Consider the following 22,194-nt stretch of genomic DNA (forward strand, 5'->3'; position numbering starts at 1 on the left):
TGATGATGGTGATGGTGGTGATGATGGTGATGGTGATGATGGTGATGGTGATGATGATAGCTGTCATGGTGATGATGGTGGTGGTGGTGAGGATGGTGGTGATGATGGTGGTGATAGTGACAGTGATGATGGTGATGATGGTGATGGTGATGATGGTGATTATGATAGTTGTGATGGTGATGATGATGGTGAAGATGATGATGATGGTGAAGATGATGATGGTGGTGATGGTGATGATGATGGTAAAGATGAGGATGTGATGATAGTGATAGTGATGATGATGATGATGATGGTAGAGACATGATTATGTTGACATGTCATGATGATAATGATAATGATGAGGATGGTGGTGGTGGAGGATGATGAGGTGATGACAGTGAGGAGGAGAATAGTGATATTGGTGATGGTATTGATGATGAAATGGGAGAGTGAGAATAGGCACCTTATCTCTCTCTCTCTCTCTCTCTCTCTCACACACACACACACACACACACACACACACACCCTCTCCTCACTACCCCAGGTCTTCTCCAGCTTCCTGTGGTTCTGCCTAGATTCATGTTCTCCACCATTCCCAGCCAGCTGGTCTATATGGGGCTTGGAGATGAAGAAGATCCTGAGATGAGCAGTCAGAGGTGTATTAAATGACTCTAGGCAAGTAGTTTTCCATCTTGGAGTCTCTCTTTTTCTGTCTGTAAAATGAAGGCTTAACGCTTTAGGGCTAAGATTAGTGTATTCTAAAACTCTTGTTCTGACAATCTCTTGCATCATGTCCACAGCCAGTGTTTGTTGTAGCAGCAGGATTTGCTAATGGGAAGAATTCCAAATGTCATGATGTGCACAGTTGGGCCTGTGTACATCAGAGTGCAGGACAGTGAGGTGCTGGTGGTGACTCTGCAACCCAATAGAGTTCAGTGGCTTCCTGTTGACCATAGAATCAAATCACACCCTCAGCCCTAAGTTTATGCCCTCCATCATTTGGCCCTGCATCAGCCCTTTCCATAAGGATAATATTCTAGATTAGTAGTTTCCAATTTATAGGGCCACAACCCACAGTGAGAAATAGATTTTACGTTATGATCTAGTATACACACACACACACACACACACACACACGAAGTAAAAAGTTTCTGACCACTATGTGCAGTGCTCTTGGATAATTTCTATCCTCTGTTACTTCTATTTTATAATACAAATCTGGTCACAACCTTCTAAATTGGCTGATGGATGTTGGATTGCCACCTGAGAAACATGAACCCCAAATTGCAGAGAATAATCTGGGTTGGTGTTAGAAAAGGGGTAACTGGGGGCCGGGTGCGATGACTCAAGCCTGTAATCTCAGCACCTGGAGAGGCAGAGGTGGGCAGAACACTTGAGGTCAGGAGTTCAAGACCAGCTTGGCCAACATGGTAAAACCCTGTCTTGGCCGAGCCCAGTGGCTCACACCTGTAATGCCAGCACTTTGGGAGGCCGAGGCCAGCAGATCACCTGAGGTCAGGAATTCGAGACCAGCCTGGAATTGGAGATGGTGAAACCCTGTCTCTACTAAAAATACAAAAAAATTAGCCTGGCGTGGTGGTGTGTGCCTGTAATCCCAGCTACTCGGGAGGCTGAGGCAAGAGAATTGCTTGAATCCAGGAGGTGGAGGTTACAGTGAACCGAGATTGCACCACTGCTCTCCAGCCTGGACGACAGAGCGGGATTCCATCTCAAAAAACAAATACAAACAGGCTGGGTGTGGTGGCTCATGCCTGTAATCCCAGCACTTTGGAAGGCCAAGGTGGGCCGATCACTTGAGGTCAGGAGTTCAAGACCAGCCTGGCCAATATGATGAAACCCCATCTCTACCAAAAATGCAAAAATTAGCTGGGCGTGGTGGCACGAACTCGTAGTCCCAGCTACTCGGGAGGCTGAGACAGGAGAATTGCTTGAACCTGGGAGGCGGAGGTTGCAGTGAGCTGAGATTGCGTCATTGCACTCTGGCCTGGGTGACAGAGCAAGACTCTGTCTCAAAACAAACAAACACACACCCCGTCCCTACTAAAAATACAAAAAATTAGCTGGACATGGCAACGTGTGCCTGTAATTCTAGCTACTCAGGAGGCCAAGGCATGAGAATAGCTTGAATCTGGGAGGCAGAGGTTGCAGTGAGCTGAGACTGCGCCACTGCACTCCAGCCTGGGCGACAGAGTGAGACTCTGTCTGAAAAAAGAAAAGAGAGAACTGTTACTAAGTAGAAGTAAGTTATATTAGCTTCCAGGGAGAACTCATTGCTTTGTTCTTACTGCTGTGTCCGCAGCATGCTGCTTTCTTACATGACACACACACCGCCCCCCCCATAGTCACCACATATGCCATTCCTCTAGAAAAAACTTTAAATTGATGGAGTCTCTGTCTCTCTCTCTCTCTGTCTCTCTCTCTCTCTGTCTCTCTCTCTCTTTGTCTCTCTCTCTCTCTTTGTCTCTCTCTCTCTCTGTTTTACTCCGGCTCTTTCTGTCCCCCCCCTCTGTCTCTCACATGTGTTTTGGGCCCCAGAAGGCAAGCCTCTTTAGAGAATGGCTTAGCCTGTATGGATTAAACCTGGGACATCCATCCTCCTGCATGGGACATCTGCATTGCTGTCTGACAGAAATGTGTTATCTCCACCTTCTCTGGCTGTGGTTCCCTGGGTCTGTTTCTGCTGAGGAAAATGAACGGTCATTCCAGGTGGCCCTTGGGTATTTCTAGAGCCCTTCGCTGAATACCACCCCCAAGCCATCTCAGGCTCTACAGGTGTTCATTCACGGCTTGGGACGTGTACAAACCCCCTGGTAGAGGGTAGCTCAGAGAACATGGTTGTTGCTATTTCGTTTCAGCCAACGCTTGCCATATGGGAAGAGGGACCTGCCACCACCAGATGTTCCAAATTTCCAAGAGAAGGCAGAAATTTGGATATTTTTAAAAGCAAAATCCCTCAGCTTTTAAATGTTAAAACTAATTCAAATGAAAAAAAAAAAAAATGCTGTGTGGGCCAAATAAAACCTGCCTGTGGGTTGGAGCTGGCTGGTTTGTAAGCTCTGGTCTAGCCAGACATGGAGTAGTACAGGCATGAAAGGGACAAGTGGAGAAAGAGGGGCCCACAAAAAGACTGAGAAGGAGCAGCCACAGAGATGGGAGGGAAGCTTGGGGCAGGCGGTGATGCTGCCTCCTCCAGGAAGGCCTCCTGACCAGCTTCTGCTGACAGAAGGCAATGGCAGCTCCTGGCTGAAGGATTTAGCATGTGCTTCCCATGGCTTAAGCTTTGGGAGACTCGCCTGCTTAACTGAGTGGCTGTAAGGATGCCAGGAGAGATTTCCAAGCGCTCGGCCCTGTGCCTAGCATGTAGTAGGTTCTCAATAAATCAGGACCACGTGTGCTGTGCCCTCCTTCCCTCCTTCCTCCCTCCCTCCCTCCCTTCCTTCCTTCCTCCTCCCTTCCTTCCCTCCTTCCTCCTTCTCTTGCTTTTTTCCTTCCCTTCCTCCCTTCCTTTCTTCCTCCTTCCTTCCTTCCCTCCTTCCTCCTTCTCTTCCTTCCTTCCTTCCTTCCTTCCTTCCTTCCTTCCTTCCTTCCTTCCTTCCTTCCCTCCTCAATAAATCAGGACCACAGATGTGTCTGTCCCCCACACACATATCGATGCCTACTATGTCCCAGGCACTGCTGCATGTTCTGGAGAAACGGGGATAAGCAAAAAAGATAAAGTTTCCCGTTGGCACAACTAAAACTGCTGGAGTAGAGAAGGTAGAAAATTGAGGAATGAACAGTGAGCCGAGTCTGTACTATCGGGTAAGAGGAAGCAACACACAGATGTGAGTGGATGTGGTGGGGATGGGGGGATGGGGGGATGGGGGGATGGGGGATGGGGGATGGGGGGATGGGGGGATGGGGGATGGGGGATGGGGGGATTGCTCCTTCTTCTTCTTTTTTTTTTTTTTTTGAGATAGTGTCTTGCTCTGTTGCCCAGGCTGGAGTGCAGTGGCATGATCTCGGTTCACTGTAACCTCCACCTACCCAGTTCAAGTAATTCTCTGCCTCAGCCTCCCAAGTAGCTGGGATTACAGGTGCCCGCCACCACGCCCAGGTAATTTTTTGTATTTTTAGTAGAGATGGGGTTTCACCGTCTTGGCCAGGCTTGTCTTGAACTCCTGATCTCGTGATCCACCCACCTCAGCCTCCCAACGTGCTGGGATTACAGGCATGAGCCACCTCGCCCGGTGGTTGCTACTTATGTGACAGAAGGTGCTCGGGGCATGTCTCTGTCTCCATTTGGGTGATATTTGAACAGAGACACAAATGAAGGACGCTCTTTAGTTCACGACTGGCATGACTAAGAGCTCAGGCTTTGCAGTCACACTATCTGGTTTCAACCCTCCTGTCTCAGCTCTTTATTAGCTCGGTGACCTTAGACAATTTTCTCAACTCTCTGTGCTTTTGGTTCACATAAATAGGATGAAAATAGTAACCTTGGCCAGGCGCAGTGGCTCATGCCCGTAATCCCAGCACTTTGGGAGGCTGAGGCGGGTGGATCACCTGAGGCCAGGAGTTCGAGACCAGCATGGCCAACATGGCAAAACCCTGTCTCTACTAAAAATAACAAAAATTTGCTGAGCGTGGTGGCGGGCGCCTATAATCCCAGAGACTCTGGAGGCTGAGGCAGGAGAATCACTTGAATTCGGAGACGGAGGTCGCAGTGAGCTGAGATCATACCACTTCACTCCAGCCTGGGCAACGAGAGTGAAACTCTGTCTCAGAAAAAAAAAGAGAGACAGTAACCTTAACTAATTCCAGTGTTGTTGCGAGATTGAGTGAACACGCGGGAAGTGTTTGCTGAGCTAGTGCTTAACTTGTGCTAGCGAATTATGGTGCTGATGGCTGTTGATTTTTTAAAAATTACCACAGTGACATATCTCCCAAATAAGAGGAAAGCAAAGTAAGTGAATGAATTCACAAGAGGATAAGAAAATGACCAGAAAAGGCATAAATAGATAAAGCTGTTCAGCCTTCAGATGTTCAGTCATCCTTATGATCTTTCCCTCCCTCCCTCCCTCCCTCCCTCCCTTCCTTCCTTCCTTCCTTCCTTCCTTCCTTCCTTCCTTCCTTCCTCTTTCCCTCCTTCCCTGCCTCCCCCTTCCTGCCTTCTGGCCTTCCTTTCTTCCTTTCTCCTCCTCCTTCCTTCCTTCCTTCCTTCTTCCATCCCTCCCTCCCTTCCTCCTTTCTTCCTTCTTCCTCCCTCTCTTCCTTTTTTCCTTCCTTCCTTCCTTCCCTCCTTCCTCCCTCCCTTCCTTCTTCCTTCCTTCCTTCCCTCCTTCTCTTCCTTTTTTCCTTCCTTCCTGCCTTCCTTCCTTCCCTCCTTCCTCCTTTCCTTCCTCCCTTCCTTCCTTCCCTCCTTCCTCCTTTTCTTCCTCCCTTCCTTTCTCCTTCCTGCCTTCCTTCCTCTCTCCCTTCCTTTCTTCCCTCCTTCCTTCTTTCTTTTTTTTTTTTTCTTTTTTGAGACGGAGTCTCGCTCTGTCACCCAAGCTGGAGTGCACTGGCCAGATCTCAGCTCACTGCAAGCTCTGCCTCCCGGGTTCACGCCATTCTCCTGCCTCAGCCTCCTGAGTAGCTGGGACTACAGGCGCCCACCACCTCGCCCGGCTAGTTTTTTGTATTTTTTAGTAGAGACGGGGTTTCACCGTGTTAGCCAGGATGGTCTCGATCTCCTGACCTCGTGATCTGCCTGTCTCGGCCTCCCAAAGTGCTGGGATTACAGGCTTGAGCCACCGCGCCCGGCCCCTCCTTCCTTCTTTCTTTCATTCCTACCTTCCTTCTTCCTTCCTTCTCCCCTCCTTTCTTTCGATTAAATGTTTAATAGCTGCCAGACTGTGTTCAGTAAGCCCTGGGATCTATTAATAATAAAAAAGAATCCGTACATTCATTGGTTTGTTCATTCCCCAAGTATGTATTTATTGGACAGCGACTAGGTGCCAGGCACTGTTCTAGGCCCTGGGAATTCAGCAGTGAACTAAACGAATGAAAATGTATGCTTTCACAGAGCATGATAGAGATAACTCATTAGGCAAATGAGCAAATATGCAGATATAGCCAGTTTATTAAATAAGCTGATGTCATGGTTAATTTTATGCGTCAACTTGACTGGCCTAAGGGATGCCCAGATAGCTGGTAAGACATTATTTCTGGATGTGTCTGTGGGGGTGTTTCTGGAAGAGGTGAGCATTTGAATCAGTAGACTGAGTAAAGAAGTTCTCCCTCACCAATGTGGGCGGGCATCATCCAATCTGCTGGAGGCCTGAATAGAACAAAAAGCAGAGGAAGGGCGAATTCACTGTGTTTTCTTAACTGGCACATCCATTTTCTCTTGCCCTAGGACAACGAACTTCCTGGCCCTCATGCCTTTAGCCTCAGACTGAATGATACCACCAGCTTTCCTAGTTCTTCAGCTTATAGACAGCATGTCGTGGGACTTCTCAGCCTCCAGAATTGTGTAAGAAAAGTTCTCATAATAAATCTCCGCTGGTATCTCTCTCTATGGCTCTTTGGTTTTTCTTTCGTTGGACAAATCTGACTAATAGAGCTGCATTCAACCACAGTGAAATACCGACAGCCCAAAGCAGGCCTGAGATCCACAGATTCCAGGAATAAAGCACCCGACTGTTATACATTATTGGTGAGAGAGTAAAGGGTACAAACCCTTTAGGAAAAGGCCTGGCAGCTTCTTACAAATCTAAGCCCACACCTATCCCATGACCCAACAATTCTACTCTTTTTCATTTTTTGTTTTTAGACGGAGTCTCACTCTGTCACCCAGGCTGGAGTGCAGTGGTGCGATCTTGGCTCACTGCAACCTCTGCCTCCTGGATTTAAGTGATTCTTCTGCCTCAGCCTCCCGAGTAGCTGGGACTACAGGCGTGCACCACCATGCCCAGCTAATTTTTCTATTTTTAGTAGAGACACGGTTTCACCATGTTGGCCATGCTGGTCTCGAACTCCTGACCTCATGATCTGCCCACCTTGGCCTCCCAAAGTGCTGGGATTTCAGGCGTGAACCACTGCACCCGGTCAACAATTCTTCTACCCAAAAGAAAGGAAAATACGTATCCACACTAAGAATTGTGCAAGACTGTTTACAGCAGCTTTATTCATAATAGCCTCAGGCTAGAAACAGCCTGCATGCCTGTCAACAGGTGAATGGAACAAGATATGTCATATGCCACAGAATGGAATACCATTTCGCAGTGGAAAGGCACAAGCTAATAACGCATGCGCAATGCGTGTAGGTCTCAAAATTACTGTGCTGAGTGTCAGACACAAAGAAGGACGTACTGTATGAGTTCAGTTAGATGATTTTCCAAACAGACAGAATTAGCATATGGTAGCAAAAATAATCAGAACAGTGGTTGCCTCTGGGTGAGTAGGGTCAGAGTGACTGGGAAGGGGGCTGGGGGAACTTTCTGGAACAAAGGAAATCGTTCCGTGTCTTGATGAGGGTTCGTTTTGTACCAGTGTCTGCATGTGTCGCTCACTTAAGACTTGTGCATTTCAGGCCAGGCGCGGTGGCTCAAGCCTGTAATCCCAGAACTTTGGGAGGCCGAGACGGGCGGATCACCTGAGGTCAGGAGTTCCAGACCAGCCTGGCCAACATGACGAAACCCCATCTCTACTAAACATACAAAAATTAGCCGGCTGTGGTGGCAGGCGCCTGTAATCCCAGCTACTCAAGAGGCTGAGGCAAGAGAATCGCTTGAACCCGGGAGGCGGAGATTGTGGTGAGCTACGATCGCACCACTGTACTCCAGCCTGGGAGAAAGCGTGAAACTCCATCTCAAAAAAAAAAAAAGAGGCTGGGCACGGTGGCTCAAGCCTGTAATCCCAGCACTTTGGGAGACCAAGGTGGGTGGATCACGAGGTCAGGAGATCGAGACCATCCTGGCTAACACAGTGAAACCCCGTCTCTACTAAAAAATACAAAAAAATTAGCCGGGCGTGGTGGCGGCCCCTGTAGTCCCAGCTACTCAAGAGGCTGAGGCAAGAGAATCGCTTGAACCTGGGAGGCGGAGATTGTGGTGAGCTGCGATCGCACCACTGTACTCCAGCCTGGGAGAAAGCGTGAAACTCCATCTCAAAAAAAAAAAAAAAGAGGCTGGGCACGGTGGCTCAAGCCTGTAATCCCAGCACTTTGGGAGGCTGAGGTGGGCGGATCGCAAGGTCAGGAGATCGAGACCATCCTGGCTAACACGGTGAAACCCCGTCTCTACTAAAAATACAAAAAAATTAGCCGGGCGTGGTGGCGGCGCCTGTAGTCCCAGCTACTTGGGAGGCTGAGGCAGGAGAATGGCGGGAACCCAGGAGGCGCAGCTTGCAGTGATCCGAGATCGCGCCACTGCACTCCAGCCTGGGCGACAGAGCGAGACTCAGTCTCAAAAAAAAAAAAAAAAAAAAAAGATGAAAGATTTGTGCATTCCACTGTATACAAATTCTACTGAAAAATGCTAATGAGACTCATGCTTTGTATTGGGAGAAAGTGTAGTGGTGTCTGCAGTCTCTTTTGAGGTTAATCACAAGAGAAAATAAGATGGATGGATGGAGGGATAGGTAATAAGGCAACTGGAGACAAATATTAAGCAAGGTACAGTGGCATGAGTCTGTGGTCCCAGAGATTCAGGAGGCTGCTGCAGGAGGGTCACTGGAGCCCAGAAGTTCAAGGCTGCTGTGTGGTTATAAGTCTCACCTGTGAATAACCACTGCACTGTAGCCTGGACAATATAGCCAGACCCTGTCTCGAAAGAAAGAAAGAGAGAAAGAGAGAGAGAAAGAAAGAGAAAGAGAGAGCAACAGAGAGAAACAAAGAGAGAGAGAAAGAAAAAGAAAGAAAGAGCAAGAGAGAAAGAAAAAGAGTGAGAGAGAGAAAGAAAGAGTGAGAGAGAGAAAGAAAGAGAGACAGAGAGAGAGAGAGAGGGAGGGAGAGAGGGAGGGAGGAAGGGAAGGAAGGAAGGAAGGAGAAAAGATTAGCAGTAGACTAGAATCCAGGTGATACGTATCTAGGTTTTCACCGTAATATTCCTTTTTTTTTTTTTTTTTGATGGAGTTTTCACTCTTGTCACCCTGGCTGGAGTGCAGTGGTACGATCTTAGCTCACTGCCTCCCGGGTTCAAGCGATTCTCCTGCCTTGGCCTCCTGAGTAGCTGAGACTACAAGTGCATGCCATCACACCCGGGTAATTTTTTTTTTTTTTTTTTTTTTTTTTTTTGAGACGGAGTCTCGCTCTGTCACCCAGGCTGGAGTGCTGTGGCCGGATCTCAGCTCACTGCAAGCTCCGCCTCCCGGGTTCACGCCATTCTCCTGCCTCAGCCTCCCGAGTAGCTGGGACTACAGGCGCCGCCACGTCGCCATGCTAGTTTTTTGTAGTTTTTTAGTAGAGACGGGGTTTCACCGTGTTAGCCAGGATGGTCTCGATCTCCTGACCTCGTGATCCGCCTGTCTCGGCCTCCCAAAGTGCTGGGATTACAGGCTTGAGCCACCGCGCCCGGCCAAACCCGGGTAATTTTTATATTTTTAGTAGAGACAGGGTTTCGTCATGTTGGCCAGGCTGGTCTTGAACTCCTGACCTGAGGTGATCCATCCTCCTCGGCCTCCCAAAGTGCTGGGGTTACAGGAGTGAGGCACCATGCCCTGCCTGCATTGCATTTTTTTTGTTGTTGTTAACATGGGTGAGACGCTTTCTCCTGTTGTCCCACCGTGAGCCCTGAGGACTAAGCTCTGATTTTTTTATCTCGCCCAAATTCCTACCTAAGGGGTTTGAGGAGTCATGCCTGACAAACCACAAATTCTCATCAGATGGGTTGTATTTTAATATATTAGTGTGACTTACTTTCCAATCTGACTCTGGTATAGCACTGCGACACAAGGAAGAAAATAAAAATATTTTACCCCAAAACATGTTTCTCTGCTATATTTTGAAATAACCCTGCAAAGTCTGCTGTGCATTCTTTAGAGAACCCTTCTTCGCCTTTGTTTTCCTTCCTTCCTTTCCAGGCCCAGGAGATAATCAACTAAGAGCCAGGCCCTCTTGTTGTTTTTTTTTTTTGAGACGGAGTTTCGCTCTTTTTCCCCAGGCTGGAGTGCAATGACGCGATCTCGGCTCACCGCAACCTCCGCTTCCCGGGTTCAAGCAATTCTCCTGCCTCAGTCTCCCAACCAACTGGGATTACAGGTGTGCACCACCACACCCGGCTAATTTTGCATTTTTTAGTAGAGATGGGGTTTCTCCATGTTGACCAACCTGGTTTTGAACTCCCGACCTCAGGTGATCCGTCTGCCTCGACCTCCCAAAATTGCTGGGATTACAGGTGTGAGACACCGCAGCCGGCCCAGGCACTCTTTTAGGTCCTGGGAGAAGCATTTTATGGCTGGGCGCAGTGGTTCATGCCTGTAATCCCAGCACTCTGGAAGGCCGAGGCGGGCAGATCACCTGAGGTTGGGAGTTCGACAGCAGCCTGACCAACATGGAGAAACACCGTCTCTACTAAAAATACAAAATAAGCCGGGTGTGGTGGTACACGCCTGTAATCCCAGCTGCTCGGGAGGCTGAGGCAGGAGAATTGCTCAAACCCAGGAGGCGGAGGTTGCGGTGAGCCGGAGATTGCGCCATTGTATTCCAGCCTGGGCAACAAGATCAAAACTCCGTCTAAAAAAAAAAGCATTTTACAACCTGCTCTCTCTCTCTCTGAAGTCAGTTTCCTCTGCACAATAAAACTGGTCTCCACAATTCTTTATCTTAACCTCAACATTTCCTTTCTATTGATCCTGGATCTTCAGATAAAACTCAACCAACTGTCAACCAGAAAATGTTTAAATTTACCTATTGCACCCCCCAACCCTTTGTGTTGCCCTACTTTTCTGAACCACACCAATGTTTTTTTTTTTTTTTTTTTGAGACGGGGCTGGAGTGCAGTGGCCAGATCTCAGCTCACTGCAAGCTCCGCCTCAGCCTCCGGAGCAGCTGGGACTACAGGCGCCCGCCATCTCGCCCGGCTAGATTTTTGTATTTTTAGTAGAGACGGGGTTTCACCATGTTAGCCAGGATGGTCTCGATCTCCTGACCTCGTGATCCGCCCATCTCGGCCTCCCAAAGTGCTGGGATTACAGGCTTGAGCCACCGCGCCCGGCCTTTTTTTTTTTTTTTTTTTTTGAGACGGAGTCTCACTCTGTCGCCCAGGCTGGAGTGCAGTGGTGAGATCTCGGCTCACTGCAACCTCCGTCTCCCAGGTTCAAGCAGTTCTCCTGCCTCAGCCTCCCGAGTAGCTGGGAGTACAGGCGCGCACCACCACACCCAGCTAATTTTTTTGTATTTTTAGTAGAGACGGGGTTTCACTATCTTGACCAGGCTACTCTTGAACTCCTAACTGTCAGGCCTCAGAGCCCAAGCTGAGCCATCATATCCCCTGTGACCCTGCACATGTACATCCAGATGGCCTGAAGCAACTGAAATTCACAAAAGAAGTGAAAATAGCCTTAACTATTAACATTCCACCATTGTGATTTGTTTCTGACCCACCATAACTGATCAATGTACTTTGTAATCTTCCCCACCCTTAAGAAGGTTCTTTGTAATCTTCTCCCCCAAGAAGGTTCTTTGTAATTCTCCCCACCCTTGAGAATGCACTTTGTGAGATCCACCCGCTGCCTGCAAAACATTGCTCCTAACTCCACCGCCTATCCCAAAACCTATAAGAACTAATGATAATCCACCACCCTTTGCTGACTCTCTTTTCGGACTCAGCCCGCCTGCACCCAGGTGAAGTAAACAGTCTTGCTGCTCACACAAAGCCTGTTTGGTGGTCTCTTCACACAGATGCACGTGACACTAACCTTATGATCCACCTGCCTCAGCCTCCCAAAGTGCTGGGATTACAGGCGTGAGCCACCGCGACTGGCTTAAAGATGTTTTCATACATAGGTATGGGGGGCCCAGCAGATGAGATGGGCCACTGAAAGGACAGTTTGTCACAGTTCTCAAGAGGAAGGGACATGCCAGGCCAGGCAGGCCACCCAGAGAGCACCAGGGCCCAGGGAGCATGCAGGTCACACAGGGGAGCGCGGGGCATCAGAGGCAGAGGGAGTGTGGGCGGAGAGTGGGCGAGAGCTGGATTTGGTTTTTGCAGGAATGAATGGGTGGGACAGGGTAAACAGGTTTAGGATTAGCTAATTTGAATAACTTCAGCAGGGCCTGGGGCATCAGGCCTACTCTAGTAGTATGGTTCCTGGCCCTGGGTGATGAAGGCAGGTGCACAGCAGCCTTGAGTGTGAGAGCTCAGAAAGGAAGGTGGCTGGGGGCTGGGCTCTGGACTGGCTGGTTTGCATATGAAAGGTGTGATTGAGAATTGTTGGCCTGGCCGGTGGCTCAAGCCTATAATCCCAGCACTTTGGGAGGCTGAGATGGGTGGATCACCTGAGGTCAGGAGTTGGAGACCAGCCTGGCCAACATGGTGAAATCCCCGTCTCTACTAAAAACAAAATTAGCCGAGTGCAGTGGCAAATGCCTGTAATCCCAGCTACTCGGGAGGCTGAGGCAGGAGAATCGCCTGCACCAGGAGGTGGAGGTTGCAGTGGGCCAAGATGACGCCACTGCACTCCAGCCTGGGCGAGAAAGCAAGACTCTGTCTCAAAAAAAAAAAAAAAAAGTTAATGGTAGCTGTGTTCACAAGAGCCCCCAAGACTGGAAACAGCCAGGTGTTCATCGGCAGAAGAAGGAATAGAGAAACAACGGAACCCCGCACAAGGCGATCCCGCCCCGCACAAGGCAATCCTGCCCCGCAGTAAAAGCGAACGGACTGTGGACACACACAGCGGCACGGAGGAATCTCAGAAACACTGAGCTGAGTGGAAGATGCCAGAGAGGACAGTTCAGCTTTCTGAGAGTTTATGATTCTGCTTGTGTGAAGTCCCAGAACAGTGGAAATTAGACTATAGTGAAAAAATAATAATAACATCAGAGGAGCGGTGGCCTCCAGGAAAGTAAAGGCGGGATGTGACTGGGCAGGTGCATTCGGGAGCCTGCTGTGACAATGGCCGTGTTCTATGTCTCCATAGGGGCTTCAGTATATAATTTTGAAACACACTTAGGCCAGGAGCGGTGGCTCAGGCCTGTAATCCCAGCACTTTGGGAGGCCGAGGCGGGCGGATCACGAGGTCAGGAGATCGAGACCATCCTGGCTAACACGGTGAAACCCCATCTCTACTAAAAATACAAAAAATTAGCCGGGCATGGTGGCGGGTGCCTGTAGTCCCAGCTACTCGGGAGGCTGAGGCAGGAGAATCACTTGAACTGGGGAGGCAGAGGTTGCAGTGAGTCGAGATCATGCCACTGCACAAGACGCCATCTCAACAAATAAATAAATAAATAAATAACCCCTGCCACACACACACAGTTAATGGTGTACTTAAGATGTGTGCAATGGCCCAGTGTGGTGGCTCACACCTATAATCCCAGCACTTTGGGAGGCTGAGGCGGGCAGATCAATAGGTCAGGAATTCAAGACCAGCCTAGTCAACATGATGAAACCCTGTCTCTACTAAAAATAGAAAAATTAGCTGGGCATGTTGGCTCACACCTGTAATCCCAGTGTTTTGGGAGGCCGAGGCGGGCAGATCACTTGAGGTCAGGAGTTTGAAAGTAGCCTAGTTAACATGATGAAACCCTGTCTCTACCAAAAATACAAAAAAAATTGAGCTGGGCATGGTGGCAGACACCTGTAATCCCAGCTATGTGGGAGGCTGAGGCAGGAGAACCGCTTGAATCTGGGAGGTGGAGGTTGCAGTAAGTCAAGATCATGACACTGCACTCCAGCCTGGGCAACAGAGCAGGACTCTGTCTCAAAAAAAAAAAAAAAAAAAATTGTGAATGGTTGAATCTGGGTGTCTGGTTGGTGTGGATGGGGGGTATTCAGTCTAAGATTCTTTCAACTCTCTCTATGCTTGAAAAATTTTTATAATAAGATATTGGAGAAAAACTCAGCCTTTACCAACCTTCTCACCCACAGGTTTGTCGATCTCCTTAAATTACAAAAAAAAAAAAAAAAAAAAAAAAAAAAAAAAAAAAAAAAAAAGACTTGGGGCACCTGTCACAAAGTGTGTGGGAAGAGGTTTTATTTTGGGAACCACCTTGGCTGCTATGCACGGTGGCAAGTCATAATTTGTCATTTTCCGCTTTCTGTGTATGCACCTTTTTGCCACTTGGAAAGAGGTCCCTGTCAGTCTGAGTCTTAGTGGGAAGTCTGGTTCTGCCTTCCTCTGTGGAAGGAAAGGTGCTCTCTGTCCAATCCTTTGAGGTAGAGATTGGGTTCCCCCATCACACAGCCCCACGTGGGAATTTTTTTTTTTTTTTTTTTTAAAGAGATGGAGTCTGGCTGTGTCGCCTAGGCTGGAATGCAGTGGTGAGATCTCGGCTCACTGCAACCTCTGACTCCCTGGTTCCAGTGATTTTCCTGCCTCAGCCTGCCAAGTAGCTGGGATTACAGGCACACACCACCACACCCAGTTAATTTTTGTGTTTTTAGTAAAGATGGGGTTTCATCACATTGGCCAGAATGGTCTCGATCTCCTGATGTCATGATCCGCCTGCCTCCACCACTGAAAGTGCTGGGATTACAGACGTGAGCCACCACACCTGAACGTTTTTTCTTTTTTTTTTTTTTGAGGACGGAGTTTCGCTGTTGTTACCCAGGCTGGAGGCTGGAGTGTAGTGGCGCAATCTCAACTCACCACAACCTCTGCCTCCCAGGCTCAAGCGATTCTCCCGCCTCAGCCTCCCAAGTAGCTGGGACTACAGGTGCGCGCCACCAGGCCCAGTTAATTTTGTATTTTTAGTAGAAACGGGGTGTCTCCATATTAGTCAGGTTGGTCTTGAACTCCCAACCTCAGGGGATCCACCCGCCTTGGCCTCCCAAAGGGCTGGGATTATAGGCATGAGCCACCACGCCTGGCCTTTTTTTTTTTTTTTTTTTTTTTTGCCTCAGCCTCCTGAGTAGCTGAGATTACAGGTGCCCAGCACCACACCTGGCTAATTTTTGCTAAGTTAAGGTAAAGACAGGGAGCCACGCTCCTAGCGAGTGACCAGTGGTGCCTTCCTGCCCCGACTGCCCTGGAGGCCTGCCTGTAACTTTGCATTGGCGGCTTTGCCCACGTGGGTTGCTGCCTGTTCTCAGAACTTGACTCTCTAGCCTTTCCTTCAATTCCATAAGCTAGCCAAGATCCTCTAAAACACAGCTTTTTGGCCAGGCACAGTGGCTCACGCCTGTAATCCCAGCACTTTGGGAGGCCCAGACGGGCGGATCACGAGGTCAGGAGATGGAGACCATCCTGGCTAACACGGTGAAACCCTGTCTCTACTAAAAATACAAAAAATTAGCCGGGCGTGGTGGCAGGCGCCTGTAGTCCCAGCTACTCGGGAGGCTGAGGCAGGAGAATGGCGTGAACCTGGGAGGCGGAGCTTGCAGTGAGCTGAAATCGAGCCCCTGCACTTCAGCCTGGGCGACAGAGCGAGACTCCATCTCAAAACAAAAACAAAAACAAAAACAAACAAACAAAAACCAGCTTTGTTTTAGTTGCCACATTGTAATGATAAATACTTATGAGTTACAATGTGATTTTTTTTTGTTTGTTTTTGAGATGGAGTCTCGCTCTTGTTGCCCAGGCTGGAGTGCAGTGGCAAGATCTTGGTTCACCGCAACCTCCACCTCCTGGGTTCAAAGGATTCTCCCGCCTCAGCCTGCCGAGTAGCTGGGATTACAGGCATGTGCCACCACGCCCAGCTAATTTTGTATTTTTAGGAGAGATGGGGTTTCTCCATGTTGATCAGGCTGGTCTCGAACTCCTGACCTCAGGTGATCCACCCGCCTCGGTCTCACAAAGTGCTGGGATTACAGGGGTGAGCCACCGCGCCCAGCTCCACGATACGGTGTTTTGATACAGGCACATGCTATATAATGATCAAACTAGGACGGTGGCCACCCAATGAGCTGTCAGAGCGGCTAGAATACAGCAGGCAGGAGAAGGTGGGATGGTTTTGCCTGCTGAGTCTTCCGGCTCTCTCTCTCTTCCTGTACTGGATGCTTGCTGAGTCTTCCGGCTCCCTCTCTTCCTGTACTGGATGCTTGCTGAGTCTTCCGGCTCCCTCTCTTCCTGTACTGGATGCTTGCTGAGTCTTCCGGCTCCCTCTCTTCCTGTACTGGATGCTTGCTGAGTCTTCCGGCTCTCCCTCTCTTCCTGTACTGGATGCTTGCTGAGTCTTCCGGCTCTCTCTCTCTCTTCCTGTACTGGATGCTCCTTCTCCTCCTGTCCTTGGACATCAGACTCCACATTCTTCAGCCTTTGGACTCTGGGACTTGCACCAGCAGCTTCCAGGGGGATTTCAGGCCTTCAGCCTCACACTGAGGGCTGCACTGCTAGCATCCCTGGTTCTGAGGCTCTTGGACTTGGACTGAGCCATGCTACCGGCTTTTCTCTTTTTCCAGCTTGCAGAGGGCCTATGGTGGGATGTGGCACTGTAATCGTGTGAGCCAATTTTCCCTATAAACTTCCTTTTGCATATACATGTATCCTATCGGTTCTGTCCCATGGAGAACCCTGACTAATACAGGGTCCTAGAAATAACAGAACTCTTTTTTTTTTTTTTTTTTTTGAGACAGAGTCTCCTTCTATTGACAAAACTGGAGTGCAGTGGTGCGATCTCAGCTCACTGCAACCTCCACCTCCTTGGTTCAAGCAATTCTCATGCCTCAGCCTCCCAAGTAACTGGGACTACAGGCCCACATCACCATACCCCAGCTAATTTTTGTATTTTTAGTAGTGACAGGGCTTCACCATGTTGGCCAGGCTGGTCTTGAACTGATGACCTCAAGTGATCCGCCTGCCTCAGCCACCCGCAGTGCTGGGATTACAGGTGTGAGCCGTTGTGCCCAGCCAAAACAGAACACTTAATTATAGATGTCATAATAGCTTTCACATACTGACAGCTCCCTGTGTGGGAGACACTTTGCATAAGTGATGTCTGTCCCCACAACACCCATGCGAGTTACTGTCCTGCTTTACAGATGGGAAGACTGAGGTTCAGAAAGGTTAGGAAACTCTCAGAAGGTCACACAGCCAAGGGGCAGAGCTCCGGTCTGCTCCCTCTGCCAGGTTTCCTGACAATGCCCTTTGATCGCCCTGTGACTGGGAAGGAAATTAGCTAATTTTTTTTTTTTTTTTTTGAGACAGAGTCTCACTCTGTCACCCAGGCTGGCGTGCCATGGCACGATCTCGGCTCACTGCAAGCTCCGCCTCCCGGGTTCACACCATTCTCCTGCCTCACACTCCTGAGTATGTGGGACTGACTACAGGCGCCCGCCACCACGCCCGGCTGGAAATGAGCTCATTTAAAAGGGTTCAGCTCACTGTTTTGCATTCCTTCTTTCCAGGATTTTCCAAGATAGTGTTCCTTGGAATACTGGTCTGAAAGCAAGACTAACCACATAATTTGCTGGGACCAGCGCAAAATAAAAACACACACAAAAGCAGGAAAAAAAATGCCCTTTAAGTCATTAAAATATAAAACTTCTTCCTTTCTTCAGTCTTCTTTCGTTACTTCTCACAGTTTATTATTTAATGCCATTCTAAATAAAAATTAAACATTTAAATTATTGATAAAAATAAAATTATGGTAATTAGCATATCCATCACCTCATGCATTTATCTTCTTTTTTTTTTTTTTGAGACAGAGTGTGGCTCTGTTGCCCAGGCTGGGGTGCAGTGGTACGATCTCCACTCACTGCATCCTCCACCTCCCAGGCTCAAGCGATCCTCCCACCTCAACATCCCAAGTAGCTGAGACTATGGGCACGTGCCATGTGCCACCACATCCAGCTAATCTTTTTTTTTTTTTTTTTGAGATGGAATCTCGCATTGTCACCCAGGCTGGAGTGCATTGGCCTGATCTCAGCTCACTGCAACCTCTGCCTCCTGGGGTCAAGTGATTTTCGTGCCTCAGCCTCCCGAGTAGCTGGGATGACAGGTGCCCACCACCACGCCTGGCTAATTTTTTGTATTTTTAGTAGAGACAGGGGTTTCACTATGTTGGCCAGGCTGGACTCAAACTCCTGACCTCATGATCCGCCCGCCTCGGCCTCTCAAAGCGCTGGGATTACATGCATAAGCCACCAAGCCCGGCTAATTTTTGTGGTTTTAGTAGAGACGCGGTTTCACCATGATGCCCAGGCCGATCTCAAACTCGTGAGCTCCAGCAATCCACCTGCCTCTGCCTCCCAAAGTGCTGGGATTACAGGCATGAACCACCGTGCCCTACACCATTTATCATTTTTTTGTGGTGAGAACATTCACAAACCTGTCTTCTGGCTATTTTGTTATATACAATAACTTGCTACCCAATATCTTTGCCATCAATTCATTTTCTGCCCAAAGCAGTCAGTCATTTTCTGTTTCTTGCCACCCAAGACCCTGAACAGATACAGGTTAATACTCCTACAATCACTAGTGCTTTTCCTAACTGACCTTGCTCAGGGTCTCTCTCTATAGAAGACACCTGCATGTCTTGATCCATTTGCTGTTAACAACAGTGCTCTCAGATTCTGATATTAAACCCTTTTACAGAAGAGGAAACTGAGGCACAGAGAGGCAAATTACTTGACCGAGTTGGCCTAGGTAGTAGGGTGCTGAGCTGGGATTCAAAACTTGGAAGCTTGAAATTAGGAGGCTGACAACCAGGAGCTCTAAGAGCAGGTTCCTTCTCTGTCTCGCTAGTGAGGCTCATTATCACTCCTGTGTCTTTTTTTTTTTTTTTTTAAGACAGTCTCTGTCACCCAGGCTGGAGTGCAGTGGCGCCATCTCTGCTCACTGCAAGCTCCACATCCCGGGTTCAAGCGATTCTCATGCCTCAGTCTCCCAAGTAGCTAAGACTACAGGCACCCGCCACCACCCCTGGCTCATTTTTGCATTTTTAGTAGAGACGGGGTTTTACCATATTGGCCAGGCTGGTCTCGAACTCCTGACCTTGTGATCTGCCCGCCTCGGTCTCCCAAAGTGCTGGGACTACAGGGGTGAGCTACCATGGCTGGCCGACTCTTGTGTCTTTTCTGCTTGGCGGGAACAGATTCTTCTGTGGTGTGGGGGCTGCCCTGGGCACTACAGGTTGTTTAGAAGCATCCCCAGCCTCTACTCATTAGATACCAGGAATAGCCCCTGTTCAAAAGTTATGACAACCAGTGTCTCCAGACATAGCCCAGTATCCCCTGGGGAGCAAGATAGTCCCTAGTTCAGAACCACTGCACTAGTGTGGTCTTTCTCTTACCTTTTGTGGAGAGAGTCGGGGGCAGGATATTGCTCTGCTGTCCAGGCTGGAGTGCAGGGGTGCAATCAAGCTCACTGCAGCTTTGACCTCCCAGGTTCAAGCCATCCTCCCACCTCAGCCTTCTGTGTAGCTGAAGAGAAAAAGTAGTAACTGAAAGAGGAAAAAAAAAAGGCTGAGAATGGTGACTCTCGCCTGTAATCCCAGTACTTTGGGAGGCCGAGGCAGGTGGATCACCTGAGGTCAGGAGTTCAACACCAGGCTGGGCAACATAGTGAAACCGCATCTGTACTAAAAATACAAAAAAAAAAAAAAATTAGCCAGGCGTGATGGCAGGCGCCTGCAGTCCCAGCTACTCAGGAGGCTGAGGCAGGAGAATCGCTTGAACCCAGGAGGCAGAGGTTGCAGTGAGCCAAGATCATGCCACTGCACTCCAGCCTGGACAACAGAGTAAGACTCCGCCTCAAAAAACAAAACAAAAAATTTAGCATGCATGCACCACCACACCCAGCTAATAAAAAAAAAAAAAAATTGTAGAGATGAGGTCTCACTATGTGGCCGAGGTTGGTCTTGAACTCCTAAGCTCTAGCGATCTTCCTGCCTTGGCCTACCCAAAGTGCTGGGGTTACAGGCCTGAGCCCCCAGCCTAGCCCTAGTGTGGTCTTTCTCAACACACAATTCTCCAGGTTACTCCACTGCTGATGCCCCTCGCCTGGTCATTGCTAACCCAGGTGTGGACCACAGACCAGCAGCACTGGCTTCACCTGGGAGCTTGTTAGGACGTCAGAAAGGCAGACCCCAGCCCAGTCCTGCTGGTTTAGAATCTGTAGTTTAACAAGATCCCCAGGTGACTCGTATTCACATTAAAGCTTTAAGAACGTCGTCCTAAGAGACGCTAAGGAAAGCCCTTTGATGGATCCGGAGACCTATCCCATCACACTCACTGTGATTCTTCCTTCTAGAAAAAAGGCATCAGATGAGTCCATTGTGACACTTTTCTTTTTCTTTCTTTTTTTCTTTTTTTTTTTTTTTGAAATGGGGTCTCACTCTTGTTCAGGCTGGAGTGCAGTGGTGCGGTCTCGGCTCACTGCAACGTCCACCTCTCAGGTTTAAGCTATCCTCCTGCCTCAGCCTCCCAAGTAGCTGGGATTACAGCCGTCTGCCCCCACACCTGGCTAAATTTTTTTTTTTTGGTATTTTTAGTAGAGATGGGGTTTCACCATGTTGGCCAGGCCGGTCTCAATCTCCTGACCTCATAATCCACCTGCCTCAGCCTCCTAAAGTGCTGGGATTACAGCCTGAGCCACCACGCCCAGCCTGACCATTTTCTTTCTCTCTCTCTTTTTTTTTTTTTTTTGAGAGGGATTCTCACTCTGTCACCCAGGCTGGAGTGCAGTGGCCCGATCTCAGCTAATTTTTTGTATTTTTAGTAGAGACGGGGTTTCACCGTGTTAGCCAGAATGGTCTCCATCTCCTGACCTCGTGATCCACCCGCCTCAGCCTCTCAAAGTGCTGGGATTACAGGCGTGAGTGAGCCACTGCGCCTGGCCCGGCCTATTTTCTTACAGCAAACTCTGCAGGGCTTTCTATGACTCTTCCCATAAGAGAGATGCTACTCTCTGCAACAAGGAAAAATAGTGTGGCATTCTGGCTAAATTCCGGTACGAAGCCTATCTCTGCCTCGAGGTTATGTGAGGTTTAGAGGATTGTGTGAAGCGTCAGTGTAGTACAGAGGAAAGAGAGGGACTGCTTAGTGGTGAGTCTTACATGGCAAAATAGAGATCATGCTATCTGCCCTAAGCACGGTAAGAAAACCGGTTAGACTCCCTCTCCACCTTAAGCAGCTGCCCTGCTGTGCCTGTAGGGCTTGGCTGTGGGATATAAGGAACCCTCTGTCTCTACTCCCTTAAAACAAGCAAGCCACACCTGCTGGGGTGGGTCCTAGGCTGGTAGAGCTGTAAGGCAATCCTATTTTTGGTGGAAGCCTGAAAGCAACGTATATAATCCATACATATTCATAAGGTTTGCCTTGTGCGGTAGGCAGCCTCCCAGATGGTCCCCAATAATCCTCACCTCCTGGTATTTATAGCGTCATGTAATCCCGTCCTTTTAAAGATGATTGTGTGACTTGCATTCTGCTAGCAGACTCTTTTTGCCTTCTTAGTTTGCATACTTTGATGAAACAAGCTACCCTGTTGCAGAAAGCCTGCATGGCAAGGAACTGAGGGGCAGCCTCTGGCCGACAGTCAGCAAGGAACTGAACTGCTAACAAGACCGTGAAGTCAACAGAACCTTGAGATGGCCACAAAGCCTCTGGCCCCTTGATTGCAGCCCCGGAGAGACCTTGAAGCCGAAGAAGACTCAGCCGGGCTGTGCTCAGATCCCTGACTCATGGAAATCTCGAGATAATAAACGTGTGTTGTTTGAAGCTGCTCCTTTGAGGTGATTTGTTACACAGCAGTAGCTAACTGATACATATAGAAATAAAGAGAAAATAAAATTTTGGGTCTCTCTTTTGATATCTTCATCAAGAAAGTCTGATCACTTTACCGAACACATGTTATGTATTTTTCATAAATAAAAGAGAATCTATAAAACAGCTTAAATAATGAAATATTAATGACATGGCCTCACTTAGCCCACCATCCAATTGAGAGCTACAATCTTATCTCAACCACCTTATCTACCTGGAATCTCCTTCCATTCTCATCCTCCACTTTCCTTCTCTGTGGAAGTAACTGTGCTTGTTGTTCTCTTCTTCATTTTATTATTTTATTTTATTTTATTTTACTTTAAGTTCTAAGAGTTTCACACTGTAGCCCAGGCTGGAGTGCAGCGGCGTG

Source organism: Rhinopithecus roxellana, chromosome 12 (genome assembly GCF_007565055.1).
Source record: "Rhinopithecus roxellana isolate Shanxi Qingling chromosome 12, ASM756505v1, whole genome shotgun sequence".
Classification (NCBI taxonomy): domain Eukaryota; kingdom Metazoa; phylum Chordata; class Mammalia; order Primates; family Cercopithecidae; genus Rhinopithecus; species Rhinopithecus roxellana.